This window comes from Amblyomma maculatum, chromosome 3 (genome assembly GCF_055883805.1).
Source record: "Amblyomma maculatum isolate TAMU_Amacu chromosome 3, ASM5588380v1, whole genome shotgun sequence".
In the NCBI taxonomy this organism is placed as follows: Eukaryota; Metazoa; Arthropoda; class Arachnida; order Ixodida; family Ixodidae; genus Amblyomma; species Amblyomma maculatum.
The window spans coordinates 111,353,096-111,369,632 of NC_139346.1; the positions used below are offsets into that span (position 1 = coordinate 111,353,096).

General features: G+C 41.0%; 1 long non-coding RNA gene across 1 annotated transcript; it reads right to left on the bottom strand.

Annotated features, from left to right (window-relative positions):
• Positions 1–3,940: 3,940 nt before the first annotated feature.
• Positions 3,941–6,129, bottom strand: LOC146195695 (uncharacterized). Its single transcript, XR_014705586.1, has 4 exons — positions 6,032–6,129; positions 5,393–5,446; positions 4,291–4,504; positions 3,941–4,053 (listed from the first exon to the last, which is right to left on the bottom strand). It is a non-coding gene; the product is annotated as an uncharacterized LOC146195695 (long non-coding RNA).
• Positions 6,130–16,537: the final 10,408 nt, after the last annotated feature.

Genomic DNA, 16,537 nt, shown 5'->3' on the forward strand with positions numbered 1-16,537 from the left:
TATTGTTTTCCACTGGCACTATACAAGTTTGCATATCCCACTCTGGCTCTGCAGCAAATATTTACAACTTTCAGTAACTAAGATTATGTAATAAGTCAGTTAATGGGGAATTAAAAATTAGCCTAAGTTACAGTAGTCTATGTCAACATGAAACATCCAGTACAGTTGTCTCTGAAGTGCCTTTCAATTTTAAATCTTGGCTGTAGTTGTGCATGTTATGCATACCCATTGCTCAACGACTACTATAGTTTGCCATATTGCCACTGTGCATCTGCATGGGTTTTAAAACTATTAGTGAGCATGAAGGCTGACAACAATATAAGAGATGAGTTGGAATCTGGTGGAAGCATTCCAGATGGTCTATGCCAGTGTTTTTCAAATGGGGGTCTGCAAAAATATTTTGAGGGTCTGCAAACACACATCTCCCCATATAAAGAAAGTTTATGCAATAGATCTTTGCTCTGGCCTGGCAAAACAGCTTTGCAGGGTTAAAAGCATGGAGGTTCAAAGCCAACTAGTTTCTCAAAGGCAAAGACACAGGAGAGGAGTGTGGAAATTGAGAGTCTGCATATGAGAGAGGGAGAGAGAGCTTTTGTTGATGCAGGCATTAGTTAAACTCGAGCTCTTGCTGCACTGCTAGATGGGGCTGCAGGCAAAACATTTGGGGGGGGGAGAGTGAGCAGCGCAGTGTTGGAAGGAGTTCAGTCCTTTCCAGCAGCATGCATACTAACATGCTGCCTCTGTCTATGTCCTCTGCAGCTGTGGCCCACTGGCGTATTAAGTGCACATTTTTAGAGGTCACTTTAGTATGGACCCTATCCCAGTTTGATCTCTTGGAACTGCAGCAACAGCAGTCCTCACAAGAATCCCTACCCCCCTCTAGTCAACTTTCAGTGGTTTACAAGAGGTCCCCAACCCATCCATTGCTGATAACCACTGATCTATTCATTAAGCTGTTTTCTACTTATACAGATCCCTTCCGTTTCTAGCTCTTCAGGAAACAGTGCGAACAATGGACTGAAAATATCCAAACAAAAGAGTAGTAAGGATGGCTTTTCTTTATGGCTGCAGAAATCATATAGCTAACCTTATCCATATCAAAAGGATTACCTTTTTTGTTCATCTTTCATGTCTACTGTGGCCCATCTATAAATAAACATGTGTGAATTCAGATTTCAGTTTGTTGTTTCACTGCTTTTCCTTTCCTTGTAGGTGTTGAATGCACCTGGTGACAAGGTACCTGTACTGGCAACAGCAAACTGCCACGTAGGGGAATTGCATATGATTTCAACTCCTATGCTTGCACAACTATCTAGACAGAAATACGTTGGGACAAAGTCATAACACCCAGATTAACTTATAACTCTTTTTAATGTGCACTGCTTCGCTTTGTTTCATGTTTCTTACTATGCCATCCCACTTAAAAACTGGAAAGGATTGGCCAAGAAATAATGTGTTCATTCATTCATGCTTTTACTATTGCTTACACATCAGAGTTGTAAGGGTGGCTTTTCTTTGTGGCTATAGACAACACATAGCTAACATCAAAACCAAGAGCAATATGTTTTTTTGTTCATTTTACCTTTCTACTGTGGCCCATCTATAAACATGTGTGACTTCGGATTTCAGTTTGGTACGTGTTTCACTGCTTTTCCTTTCTTCGTAGGTTTCGAATGTGCCTGGGGACCAGGTACCTGTACTGGCAACAGTAAATGACCAGGTAGGGGAATTGCATATGTTTACCACTCTTATACTTGTCCAACTGCGCAGACAGAAATACGTAAGGAGGTGACCATAACACCTAGAAAATCACCTTTTAACATTTGTTTTGTGTTTCTTGCTATGCCATCTCACTTAAAAACTGGGAAAGAAAGGTCAAGAAGTCTATGTATTCATTCATGTTTTTACTGTTGCTTATTACCATGTGCTTGGGTATGCATGGAAATAATTACTTATTTCATCACATTTACCATACAACCTATATTAAATAACTACGTGGCTAGTGATCAAACTGTAGGGACATAAGAGGCTCATTGTATGGCGCATACAAGGTGAGCCTACTGCCACTCGTAACAAGGAAAGCATACAGGGTTATTTATTTTGTTTATTAATATCGAAAATAACGAGTCATTTGATACTACAAATGTACAAGTTTGTGTTTTCTACGGTCTGCAATTTCTTCCAAAATCTTTGTGGTTTTTATTGAACTGTTCAAAGGCAATTTTCTTTAAAGGTGCTATCATGTAACACCTCTTTGAATTTTCTAGTCTAATGAAAAGTGAACTTATGTTTTCACACTCAAATTTTTTGTAGACAATCTGTGAACAAAGGTTTTTATCAGGCACCAAAAACTGCCAGTAGAGTGATTTTTTTAACTGAAGATTCATCTGTTTTACATCTTTTTTCAAAACAAATTAAATTGGTGAACAATACAAAGCTTAATCAAATTGTCATAACCTGTATAACTTAGAAAAATATTTATAACTGCCTCATGACTGGCAAATATCCTTGAAGATATATTAAACGAAATTGCCTTTCGCTTAAGGGTTCTTTTGGAGTGTATATTTTATCTGTTATTGTTCATATTTTATTTTTGCATGCATGCGGAGGGTAATGCTTTTCTCTGTTCCATGCAGGTTCACCTTGGCAAGGGTGTGTACATCCCTGTAGAGAGATGGCAGTGGCTCCTGACGCTGCCCAAGGATTCTCTGTTCTTCAAAGAACCAGTGAAGGCTGCCTGTGTCTCAGAAACAGGAGTGTGATAGGGGCCCCGTGTCGCCGCTTTCCGAACTCTAGTCCATTCAGCCTCCAAAACAGCCCTGACCTATCACAAATTGGCAGCTGTAACAAGTGAGTGTTTGAATCTTGATCTAATTATCTTTTTTTCAGTCATGTTCATGCTGTTTTACATAAACACAGCTCAACATCCTTCACATTTGTGGAGAATTCATGTTTTCAATTCCATTTCTTTTATATTGCTGTGAATTGTTTTGGTGTTTCTTGACTGATTTGAATAATTTATTTTTACAATGATATAAAATTGACCATTTCTTCTCTTTGGACTTTTTTCTCATTTGTTTGCTTTCCAGATGGATTTGTCTCATATATTAGAAGGAATGCTAGTGATTAGCTGCCTCCAAGCAAGTGCATGCAGAAACTAAAGATATATTGCAGAAATGCTGAAAGACGAACAGATGAAAAATGCAAGCTTGCAACTTCATATGTCGTATCAGAAGCCAAATAAATAATACCGAAAATTTCAGTCATTACCAGCCTTCTCTTATTGTATAACGTAGGACACCTGCTCAAATGTCACCACCTGAAAAGAAATTATATGGCCGTGGATTTCACGTCACCCATCCTGCCCAAATCACCTATAATGCCCGTATTGCCCATAATGCCCATATCACCCATAATTCCCTTATGCCCATATCACACATATCGCCCATATGCCCATATTGCACATATCACCCGTACTCCCCATATGTCCCATATGACACATATCCCCCATATCCAATAATACCGTATGCAAAATTCATATGGGAGATTTTCAGTATCCCATATAAATTTTGAGCATACGGTATTATTGGATATGGGGGATATGTGTCATATGGGACATATGGGGAGTACGGGTGATATCTGCAATATGGGCATATGGGCGATATGTGTGATATGGGTATATGGGCGATATGTGTGATATGGGCATACGGGAATTATGGGTGATACGGGCAATATGGGCATTATGGGCAATACGGGCATTATAGGTGGTTTGGGCAGGATGGGTGACGTGAAATCCACAGCCATATAATTTCTTTTCAGGTGGTGACATTTGAGCAGGTGTCCTACATTATACAATAACAGAAGGCTGGTAATGACTGAAATTTTCAGTATTATTTATTTGGCTTCTGATACACATGACATATGAAGGTTCAAGCTTGCATTTTTCATCTGTTCGTCTTTCAGCATTTCTGTAATATATCTTTAGTTTCTGCATGCACTTGCTTGGAGGCAGCTGATCAATAGCATTCCTGCTAATATATGCGACAAATCCATCTGGAAAGCAACAAATGAGAAAAAAGTCAGAAGAGAAGAAATGGTCAATTTTATATCATTGTAAAAATAAATTATTGAAATCAGTCAGGAAACACCAAAACAATTCACAGCAATATAAAAGAAATGGAATTGAACACATGAATTCTCCACAAATGTGAAGGATGTTGAGCTGTGTTTATGTAAAACAACATGAACATGACTGAAAAAAGATAATTAGATCACGATTGAAGCACTCACTTGTTACAGCTGCCAATTTGTGATAGGTCAGGGCTGTTTTGGAGGCTGAATGGACTAGAGTTCGGAAAGCGGCGACACGGGGCCCCTATCACACTCCTGTTTCTGAGACACAGGCAGCCTTCACTGGTTTTTTGAAGAACAGAGAATCCTTGGGCAGCGTCAGGAGCCACTGCCATCTCTCTACAGGAATGTACACACCCTTGCCGAGGTGAACCTGCATGGAACAGAGAAAAGCATTACCCTCCGCATGCATGAAAAAATAAAATATGCACTTTAAAGAACCCTTAAGCGAAAGGCAATTTCCCTTAATATATCTTGCAAGGATATTTACCTCATGAGGCAGATACAAATATTTTTCTAAGTTATACATGTTATGACAATCTGATTAAGCTTTGTATTGTTCACCTATTTAATGTGTTTTGAAAAAAGATGTAAAACAGATGAATCTTCGGTAAAAATCTCTCTACTGGCACATTTTGGTGCCTGATAAAAACCTTTGTTCACAGATTGTCTGCAAAAAATTTCAGCGTGAAAACATAATTTCACTTTTCATTAGACTAGAAAATTCAGAGGTGTTACGTGATAGCACCTTTAAAGAAAATTGGCTCTGAACAGTTTAGTAAAAACCACAAAGATTTTGGAAGAAATCGCAGACCGTAGAAAACACAAACTGGTACATTTGTAGTATCAAATGACTCGTTATTTTCGATATTAATAAACAAAAAAAATAATCCTCTATGCTTTCCTTGTTACGAGCGGCAGTAGGCTCACCTTGTAGGCGCCATACAATGAGCCGCTTATGTCCCTACAGTTTGATCACTAGCCAAGTAGTGATTTAATATAGGTTATATAGTAAATGTAGTGAAATAAGTAATTATTTCCATGCGTACCCAAGCACATGGTAATAAGCAACAGTAAAAACATGAATGAATACATAGACTTCTTGACCTTTCTTTCCCAGTTTTTAAGTGAGATGGCATAGCAAGAAACACAAAACAAATGTTAAAAGGTGTTTTTCTGGGTCTTATGATATCCTTCTTACGTATTTCTGTCTGCACAGTTGGACAAGTATAAGAGTGGTAAACATGTGGAATTCCCCTACCTGGTCGTTTACTGTTGCCAGTACAGGTACCTGGTCCCCAGGCACATTCGAAACCTACAAGGAAAGGAAAACCAGTGAGACACGTACCAAACTGAAATCCGAAGTCACACATGTTTATAGATGGGCCACAGTAGAAAGGTAAAATGAACAAAAAAAGATATTGCTCTTGGTTTTGATGTTAGCTATGTGTTGTCTACAGCCACGAAGAAAAGCCACCCTTACAACTCTGATGTGCAAGCAATAGTAAAAACATGAATGAATGAACACATAGATTTCTTGGCCAATCCTTTCCAGTTTTTAAGTGGGATGGCATAGCAAGAAACATGAAACAAAGCAAAGCAGTGCACATTAAAAAGAGTTATAAGTTAATCTGGGTGTTATGACTTTGTTAGGTAGTTGTGCAAGCATGTTGGGAAAGGCTGAGGGTTGCCGGAGAAGGGGTAGGCAGCGAACGCGATGGTTAGATGGCATCCTCGAGGCATTGCAGATGAAGTTATGTGATGTTAGGAAGATAGTGAGAGACCGGAAAGCGTGGCGTGACATGGTCAATAGGGTCACGAAGAGTCGGACACGACTGAACGACTGAACTGAACTGAACTGTGCAAGCATAGGAGTTGAAAGCATATGCGATTCCCCTACCTGGCAGTTTGCTGTTGCCAGTACAGGTACCTTGTCCCCAGGTGCATTCAACACCTACAAGGAAAGGAAAAGCAGTGAAACAACAAACTGAAATCTGAATTCACACATTTATTTATAGATGGGCCACAGTAGACATGAAAGATGAACAAAAAAGATAATCCTTTTGATATGGATAAGGTTAGCTATACGATTTCTACAGCCATAAAGAAAAGCCATCCTTACTACTCTTTTGTTTGCATATTTTCAGTGCATTGTTTGCTCTGTTTCCTAAAGAGCTAGAAACGGAAGGGATCTGTATAAGTAGCAAACAGCTTAATGAATAGATCAGTGGTTATCGGCAATGGATGGGTTGGAGACCTCTTGTGAACCACTGAAAGTTGACTGTGGAGGGGGTAGGGATTGTTGTGAGGACTGTTATTATTGCAGTTCCAAGAGATCAAACTGGGATAGGGTCCATACTGAAGTGACCTCTAAAAATGTGCACTTGATAAGCCAGTGGGCCACAGCTGCAGAGGACATAGACAGAGGCAGCATGTCAGTATGTATGCTGCTGGAAAGGACTGAACTCCTTCCAACACTGCGCTGCTCACTCTCCCACCCAAATGTTTTGCCTGCAGCCCCATCTAGCAGTGCAGCAAGAGCTCGAGTTTAACTAATGCCTGCATCAACAAAAGCTCTCTCTCCCTCTCTCATATGCAGACTCTCAATTTCCACACTCCTCTCCTGTGTCTTTGCCTTTGAGAAACTAGTTGGCTTTGAACCTCCATGCTTTTAACCCTGCAAAGCTGTCTTGCCAGGCCAGAGCACAGATCTATTGCATAAACTTTCTTTTTGGGGGGGAGATGTGTGTTTGCAGACCCTCAAAATATTTTTGCAGACCCCCATTTGAGAAACACTGGAATAGGCCATCTGGAATGCTTCCACCAGATTCCAACTTATCTTCTTTTTCGAACTGATCTCTTATACTGTTGTCAGCCTTAATGCTCACTAATAGTTTTAAAAGCCATGCAGATGCACAGTGGCAATATGGTAAACTATAGTGGTCGTTGAGCAGTGGGTATGCATAACATGCACAACTACAGCCAAGATTTAAAATCAAAAGGCACTTCAGAGACAACTGTACTGGATGTTTCATGCTGACATAGACTACTGTAACTTAGGCTAATTTTTAATTCCCCATTAACTGACTTATTATGGAAGCTTAATTACTGAAAGTTGTAAATATTTGCTGCAGAGCCAGAGTGGGATATGCAAACTTGTATAGTGCCAGTGAAAACCAATCATTAAATTGTTTCCCTATATTATATTTCTCATGCAGTACTTTCTTGCATTCTAAAATTCACAGAATATGAGAAACAAAAGCCATGTGACCAGATGCCTATGCCAAGCTCCTGTGCTGCTCTCAAGCATGCAGTGACTGACTGGGATTCCTGCTTTTTACTGCACAATGGCACAATGAATGTTCCTGACCGAGCATTTCAAAGGAGAATGAAAATGCTCTTTACTTGGTTTTGTAGTCAGCAATGGTCAGTCATTGCAGCATGCATTTGCACCTTCACATGACACAGACTAGAGATCCAAATATATACAACACTGTTGCATCACCATGCCTACAGTCGTACTGCTGCCAACCTTGCCCACTCATTACATATTCTCGACAGCGGCATAATAGCAAAGCTCAAGTGCCCAATCAAGTGACCTTTTCTTTCATATTTTATAGGCTTTAAAATGCAAAAAAAAAAGAAGTTTGTGAGGCATACCGTGCAAGAAACAATTTGATAGGTGTTTTCTGAAGTTCTTATACAACCTTGCATATCTCACTTGGGGGCTGCAGGGAATAATGTAGGAGTTAAGCAAATATAATCAGGTAAGGGCAAAATAACCTTTTAGAAATCTTAGCTCAAGTTGCTTGGAAAGCTTGTATAGCAAAAGCACTGAAGGAAGTCATACACTGCAAGTCCCACACTGAAGACCTATTAGTGATAGAACGTTCTGCTCAGCAAAACTGTTTTAATTCTTCAAAGTTTGGCACTGTCTGCGGAAAGTGATAGCAGATTGACAAAGAATGATGATATGGACTTCTTATCAGCATCAATTTTACAGCAAAGTTGGCACAGCCCAGTGATTTCACAAGCTGTCTGTGTCATGTTTGCAGCTACTATACAGCAATTATGGCACAAAGCTCATATCTGGATGTCAGAAGCAACACTAAAAGTGTGAAGTGCAGGCACACAGCATGCAACAAAAGGAGCATTCGTCTATTTTCATTGATACTCTGAAGAGGAGTCATTTTGACAGCTGAATAAAAATTGGTTGAAAGCATTGTGTACACATAGTTGAAAGCATTGTGTACAGATAGTTGAAATCAAAATGGTACATGATGGTTTCCCTTGCAACTGCAGTCTGCTTAGTTAGGAAGCCAGAGCCCAGACCATCTATGCATGGCCATCACTTCAACTGAGCAGGCAATGTCCTTGAAGTAATTTATGAGCCACATTTACAGTACCACAGCATTATGCTGTGGAACAAATCCTAGCATTCAACTGCATTGTCTAGGGCAATGTGCTTGTTACTTGCTTTTATTCTTATGCAGTATTGCTTCAATGAGAACACAGACTGAAACCTGCTGTAAAATGTCACTTTCTTTGCTTTGTAGACAAGCTCGATCACGTCTATGGCCTGCAAAGTTAAGTCAGTGTGCGTGCCAGAAGCTTGAGGTCATGAGTAGTAGACATGGGCATGTTCCTGTTTTCTCTTTGCCAGTGAGCTGCAGTTTACTGATAGCATGAATAAACTTTATCATCATCAATGAGTTCATCTGACCTAGCTTGATGCTTTTTTTTTATTATCGGTGCAGCGCATTCACGACGAGGACGAGAGGAGACACAGACACCTGGGCGTAAATGCACTGCACCGATGTCTAACCAGCATGCCCAAGCATCTACCCATTTTTTTGCTTGCACCCAGGTTCCTACTTTCTCAGATTCACTCAACTATTACTGCTCCAGCTCTTCATTTCATGTAATATCTTGCAGGAAACACTAAATGTTTAATATACACTGCACCAGGAACAAAAGTAAAAATATAAAGAAAACTAAAAAAAACGGTGTTTTATATGCCGCATTGACTATGACAAGGTGTGATTTGACAAATTTCGCCATAGTCATTGATTTAAAAGGAGGAAACCTATATGCCATTGGGAATTCTAAACTTGAAAGTGGTCACCTCTCTAAAAATGCCACAACCACATGACAATTGGTAATGTGGCTAACTTGCCACTTGTGAGTTTTTGCATCAAAAGCTGCCTTCACTTCGGGCTTCGGCCCCGTTAGCATTTTTTGTGCGATGTTGATTTTGTGCCCTGGCCTTTAACTTTTCTTCCAGATTTTTCATGAAAAAAGAAACATGTGGCTACTGAGATTATATCTACCTTGCGATTGCACGTTGATGCCCTTCTGTCAAATGTAAAGCGCGAATCAAAACATACAAAATCATGTTGAAAGTTCAGCGCATTTGTGTAAGTGTATCTCGTCCTTTTGTCCTTGTCTGCCAGCACTGCAATACCATAATGCTCGACCACCACTAACTAGCCCAGTAACATATCCTGCATTAGTTTTAATAGTGCTGATTGCATAAATTCAGTGATTTTTGCAATTATTTCAGTTTCACGTTTTAAAATTGGAAAGTGGATCAGCAGGCCATGCAAATTTCACTGTGATGTATCTTCAGCCATCACAACTTGCAACATTCTCGGAGCCGGATTAACAGAAATAAGGGCCCTAGGCTAGAGTGCATGCAACCTCCCCCCCCCTCCCCCCAATTTGGAAGTCCCTCCTATCTCTTCCATATTATACTTCTGTAAATACCCCATTTCATTTTACCCTACACCAAACTAAAAAAAAAAAAAGGTGTGATTACTGTGATTGGCACGAGAGTGATGGATTATTTTTAGAAAAAGACCTCCCGAGTGAAGGGGAATTTCTGTTTTTGCAGCTCGACAAGGTCTGACAAAGGCAAAAGCTAAACAAAGTAAGATCAGGTGGGGGCCCCATCTCTTCATTCTGATTTTCTCTCTTCATACCTGTCGCTCAACATTCAATACTTTGTAGTTCGGGCTGCCTTCTCACATCCTTGGAGATAAGGTTCTGTGCTTCAGCATCCTTAGTCCCCACCTTTATCCAGTTCTACATTCTACCCTATTCCGTACACACAACTGTCACAAATTTCTGTACAAAAAGATATGAAATACAACTAAAGAGTGCATTTTTAGTACACAATGACAGTTGTAGTTTCGAAGCGTGCCGTAAGAGTACGTAATTTTCAATGCAGCACACATTCTTCAACAGTACCTAGTACTATTTAGATATTCATACTCTCTCTTGCAATACGGCCCCCTCTAGTGACATCAACATCTACATTTACACCATAAGACAACAGAGACAGCTCCACTGCTTGGCATCATCTGTGTTCGCTCCAAATGTGCAAAGTGATCTTGGGTGCCGCCGGCACCTCTTGCGCTGGATGGACAAACCAGAGGCTTTGGCTTTAGGCTGTGTGAATCAGTATCATCGAAAGCAGTTACTGCCCTTATTCATCTCACAATTTCTGCATGTATTATACTTTCAAAATATAGACACAACAGTTTATGTGCTGCAGGAACACAGGCAAATCGATGCCTACAATAAGAAATCATATTGCCTAGAACAGCTGCAAGGTGAATACAAGTACAGTAATAAGGTAGAAAGTTGGGCGAGTTGTATATAGACATGGTTGAAAAAATCCACTGCACTAAAAGAGATGACGTCTAAATGCTTAAAAAACAGGACAAGCGCAGACTCCCAACTACGGTTATTTGAACAAAGAGACGAGATATATGTGCAGAGAAACAAACAGATGCACCTGCGGAGAACCACCAGACAGTAAAAAAAAAATATTACGTCTCAAATTTTATCTAGGTATAAAAATGCACACTCTGCTAGGGAGACAAAGGCTGGGTGATGCATCTAGCGCCTTTTTTCCTGATACAGTAGGCCTTCTTAAGTTCTCATGTTAGCCTATCTCGATGATGGAAAAGAATGCTAGTTTGTGAGAACGGCGGATAGCAGCCTTGTCTATCTTTATTACCATTCTTATTCTTTCCTTCGTTGCATTTCCTGCAATGCACAGCCACGTGAAAGTGTCGGACAATATGGCCTCGAAATGCTCCTTCAGACATACATTTATACATCGGCCAATCTGGCCAACAAACACCTTACTGCAGATAAATGGAACTCATACACAACCGCACATGCAGGGGACGTGCCATGATCTGTGCCTAATAGTAAACTGAAATGGGCCAATACTCTGGGACAAATCAATTTTTTTCTGTACACAGGCAAATCTGGACAATTTGAAGGGTGCAGAACAAACCACTGTAATCTCATAACAATGGGCGACATTCTTTATGTTATGAGAGAGTTGTGTTTATAAGGTATGATCTATGTTTAGAGTGTATAGTCGTGGTGTTTTTTAGCACAGTGGATTTTTTCAACCAAATACAGTAATAACTGACTGCGATGATGCCAATAGAGAACTTATTCCCACAGCTAATATCACTGATTCACCAAAGTTGCTGGCTACACTCAAGGTCCCTCACTGCACGTACTCGGTGAACACAGATGGTGCCCAGCGGCGACTATGTCTCTGGTGTCTTCCGGTGTAACTGTACAGTTTTGTCGATTTCTGACATTTTTGTTAGAAAACATTGCTTGCTACAGACAAAATGACAACAAAGTTTGAAACAAGACTCCAAGCACAAATAGTATTTTGGCCTGTCCAAAATTGAACACAACATTAAAATTAATGGTTAGGAAATGACAGGCTATTACAGCATGTTACAGAGACGTACACCCAGCTATATATAATGCAGATTACTGTCAGCACATATCAAACAGAATGCTTATAATTCTGCGCTTACATCGCTGCATTTAAAACTTAAAAACAAATCATTTAATTTCAAAAGAAAAGTGTTTATAACTTGCCAAATTTCTTGTGCAGCAAATCCTGGAGGCGGCTATCTTGATCTTCAACCATTTAAGCTTCTCCTCCAGCTTTCTGACATTTCTTCGCAGGGACTTGCTATTTTCTTGCTCCTTCCTTAGCAATCATCTCTCAATAAGCTCATTACCCGAGCTTTCAGGCCATGGGAGTTTTGTCCGAGAAGGAGCAGTTTTTTTTTTTTTACTGAGTTTCACCTTCAGAATACAGAAAGTATAGATTAGCAAGTACCATCTCCAAGCATCCATGCAGCTTCTGAGCAAATAAAAGCATTCAGGCAAAATTCACCAACTTACTTTATCAAATAATCACCACAAACAGTTTTGCCCCCAACACAAATACCTACATGTGTTATCTATAGTAATCCAAGATCTTGATCTGGCTGGCAGAGGTGCTGGCTCATGGCATCAGTGACTCTGCCAGCGTGGCGCATGGAGAAATGCACCCCCCCCCCCTACTGGGATGAGCAAGTTTGGCTCCATAAGATAAAAAAAAAAACATCCTGCCATCGCCCATGCACTGATGTGACATTCCAATAGGATCTGTTTTTCTATAGGAGAATTGCGCTGCGTTTGCAAACTACTTGCAAAAAAGGCCCGGAGGGACACTGCTCGAGGGGACCTTTTTTCTCATTCCCGCAGTAGCTAACAAAAATGCAACAAGACTGCAAAGACATGAAGCAACGCATGAAGCAATGCCGAAGTATCAAAATCACCTAACAGCAGCAATCACCTAACTGGGTGCATGCTGATCTGCGCCTTTACAATAATGGGCCACCACTGTAATGAAGAACTCAAGTTGCTTTATTTCAGATATGAAACTGGAGAAAGCAAAGACATGCATCCACAGTACAAGTGGCATGGTGATCAGAGACATTTTGCTATTGCAATCAGTGCTGCAAATGTGCATGACCGAAAATCTTGTTTCGGTGAAAATGTCATAGGTGTAGTGATTCCGTTAGTTCAAATTATATAGCCCATCACGTACAAGCAGAATAAGATTGAAATTTCAAGCTAACTGCTTGAAGAGCCTCGATATATGTTACCTTTTGAGAATGGTGCATTGACTGTCAGCAAGCGTGCTCACGCAACGGATCTATAGGCTTTGAATTTTTCTTACGTAAAAAAAAACTGCACGACGTCAGAGTCTATGCAGTGATACGTATGTGTCAATATAGTAATAGTCCAACTTTTTAGAAACATGTGCTCTTTTCTGGTGCACACAGATTACACACATACCCACTGAATCACACTGTTGTAAGCCTGAAGCATTGAAGTACTACAGCAGCTTCGATTGGGCAGGATGAAGCAGCTAGGGACCAATAAGTTCATTATACGAGTGCGCCATGCCTCCTGACGTGTTACACTCTGCCTGCATACTGGAATGGCAGCCACTGTGGCCCAAGTGCAAGCTCTCTACATATCCCAACAATTGCCTTTTTTCCCCGTAAGTTTACATTACTCTCCCCCTACATTTTTGAACATTGATTCAATATGCTCAATATATGCTTTTCTCGAATCCTGTACACTTACTGGTCAGTTTTCTAGTTCTCTTCCTCCACTTCAAGTCCGCACTCTTCTTATACAAATATTTAGTTAATACCTTCGTTGCCCGCTGGTTTTGCCCATTCTCCATACCCATCCTTCTTATCAGCATTTATTCTATGCTTCTCAAGCTTTCAATGATCTCCGCTTTATGTCACCCTGTACTGCCGCATCAGTGGTTTATTTCTAGCAGCGCTGGTCCGACTTCAGGAACAACTCTCCCTTTCTGAAAGTGATCCCTGGTGCCAATACTCCTTTTCTGATACCTTTCAGCACCTCTTACCCATTGTATATTCATGTTGCTCTATGCTTCATTACTCTGACATGTCTCTTCCCTTTCAGTTAAATACTGTTCCTGCTTTCCCAAATACATATTGTCCTCGTTCGTCCATCCTGTAAGATATCTGTATTTTCTAAAAGCCTGTCCTTCCTTAAATATTGATGACATGCTGTAGCAGACGACCACACTGAATGTGACCGCGGTTGGATAAATTTTAATGGCAACAAATAAATGCGCAACAGATGCAGGTCCCTTTTTGTCATTTGTCTGCTAATTGTGCTAGCCTATGTGGCATGCAGAGAGAAATTTATGGGAGCTAAACTTATTGCTAACTAAAGGACACGTTACACAGCACTTTGCAATGGAATATGGAATGTATGTACACATTCTATTACGTTTTCAGTGGTCAGCGTCAGATAATATGAGTATAAATAATGAGCAGATAAACTAGCTGGCCGCACTTCTAGTCGGCAAGCTCCGCCGCCCGTGCAACGTAAACGTTTGCTTGCGAGAAGACGCACGCGGCTCGTGTCACCGTCCGGGACAGCAAAAATGTCTAAATATGTTTCCACGGCCATCAGCACGTCGAACTGTATGCGACTTCCACATTGCAAAATATGCGCCGATTATAATATGCCGCGCACGCACAGTGCAGCGGAGTGCTGCAAGTTAAATAATTACATGCAAGCAGTTGCATAGTACACTGACCACGTTCTTTTATCAGACACTATTCAAGCCCTCATGAAAAGCCCGCTCATGCTAGTACGCGAATGCGAAAAGGGCGGGGAATGCGGCAATTACTGTGATTATGCGTACTCGCTGTCCGTTATTCCCTTATTCAAGAAGGATTTGGGGGGGGGGGGGATGAGGCAATTACTCTGAGCATACTTACTAGGTTTCCGTTATTGGTAAGTACTTTGGTGCGTATGCGTGGTTGTGTTTGACCGTACACACAGCGTTGACGGCGGGCCGACACCGATCAAAATCTATCCAACGCCTCCATCACCTTTTGCCGAACAATAATATAAGAGCCGCAAACTTACACAGAAGCTACATCAGCAGGCAGTAATAGTACGATCGAGACAAACAGTATTGCAATATACTTATAACACATGCAGGCTTACATCCAAGAAGCAGAACGTCGCCGCGGGGGTAGGATTATTGTACCTCACCGTTGAACGTTTCCTCCCAGTAGATTCTCTTGCATTTAGCAGAGTCAGCGCATGTGACCGGGTTAAAATCTTTGATTAAGGAGACATCCAGTATAGCTTTATACCCATTTTGTATGCTGTCCTCCCTTCTCTCACAACACAAGCAGCAGAGGCACCAGCGAAGCACACTGCGTGGGTATAAATGGACGCGCGCCAGCAGCAGTAACACTACACCAACAAAAGTCGTTTCGGCGGGAGCAAGCCGTGGAGGAGAGGAAAAGAGGAAGCAGACCGGAGAGAGAATTTAAGAATGCGGCAGAAAGGCGAGAGTTTAGATAAAAAAGCGGAGAGCGAAGTTCTTTCGTAACGGAGGGCGAAAACTCGTTTCGGCGTGAGCTATGTGGAGAGAGCACGGGGGACTGCGGAACAGCGTAGGAGGAGGAAAAACAAGAAAGCGCAGCAAGTTACTAGATGTGGAGAGAATGACAGAACGCGGCGAAAAAGTGAGGGAGGAAAAGAAAAAGCGGAGAGCTTGGACAAGCTTTTCCTAACCCGGGAGACGCGAGGAAAGAAACATGGTGGTAGAAACTTTAATTGCCATATATACAAACGGTGAGGCAGAAGCCCACTGGGTGCTCTGGAGGAGACATTCCTTGCAATGCAAAATAAATCCCTTGGATCACAAATTCGCAATCCCTTTCATGGCATTGGAAATGATGCGGCGCTGGCCTACTTCCAAGCTCAAATAAAATAAATCCAGTTATTTCATTCACGAATTAAGAGTATCCATGCTGCAGTGGAGGTTGGTACGACAATACGATAAAAAGAATGCATCATATCATATCATAGGTTTGCAAAACAAAAAACAAAAATGTACAGTTGAACAAGTACAAGACGGAGAGTCTGTCAATAGGACGTTCCGTTATGTTTTGTGCACATGTATCTGCAAATGTCGATGATACGAGTTTTCCCAAATAATTGCATTGCCGTCAAGTTGGAAAAAAAAAACTGAAGAAAGGCTATGTCTGATCAGCTTCCTCCTTTCGTCAAGCCTAAGAGGTGACGTGTTGAGATAAACCGAATGTTAGGCAAAAACTTTCGATGTTCTGTTCACTTAGTGTTGCGACAAGATATTATTCCATGATATCGAAGGAAAGTTAGTCATCGAATAAAATGAAGGTGTACAGATACGATGTGGTTTATAGGATGAAGCATATTGTGGAATTCCGCTGCAAACGAAGCTGCCGCGTGTGGGAGCCGGTAAAAGCAGCCGAAAATAGCGGTTAGGCTAAAAGCTCTAGAGTGAACGTCATTCAGTTCAAAAGTTTGGGGCATTATTTATGGGGCGGCAGAGCATACTTTAATGAGTAACGATAATGATGGTGCCGCCGCCCCGTATGCTAAAAGAAAGAAAGGAGTAACAAAAACAATGCGTAGCCGGTTATATGTTCCCAAAGACCATCTAGAGAAAGACCTCAAGCCATTGTTTACAAAA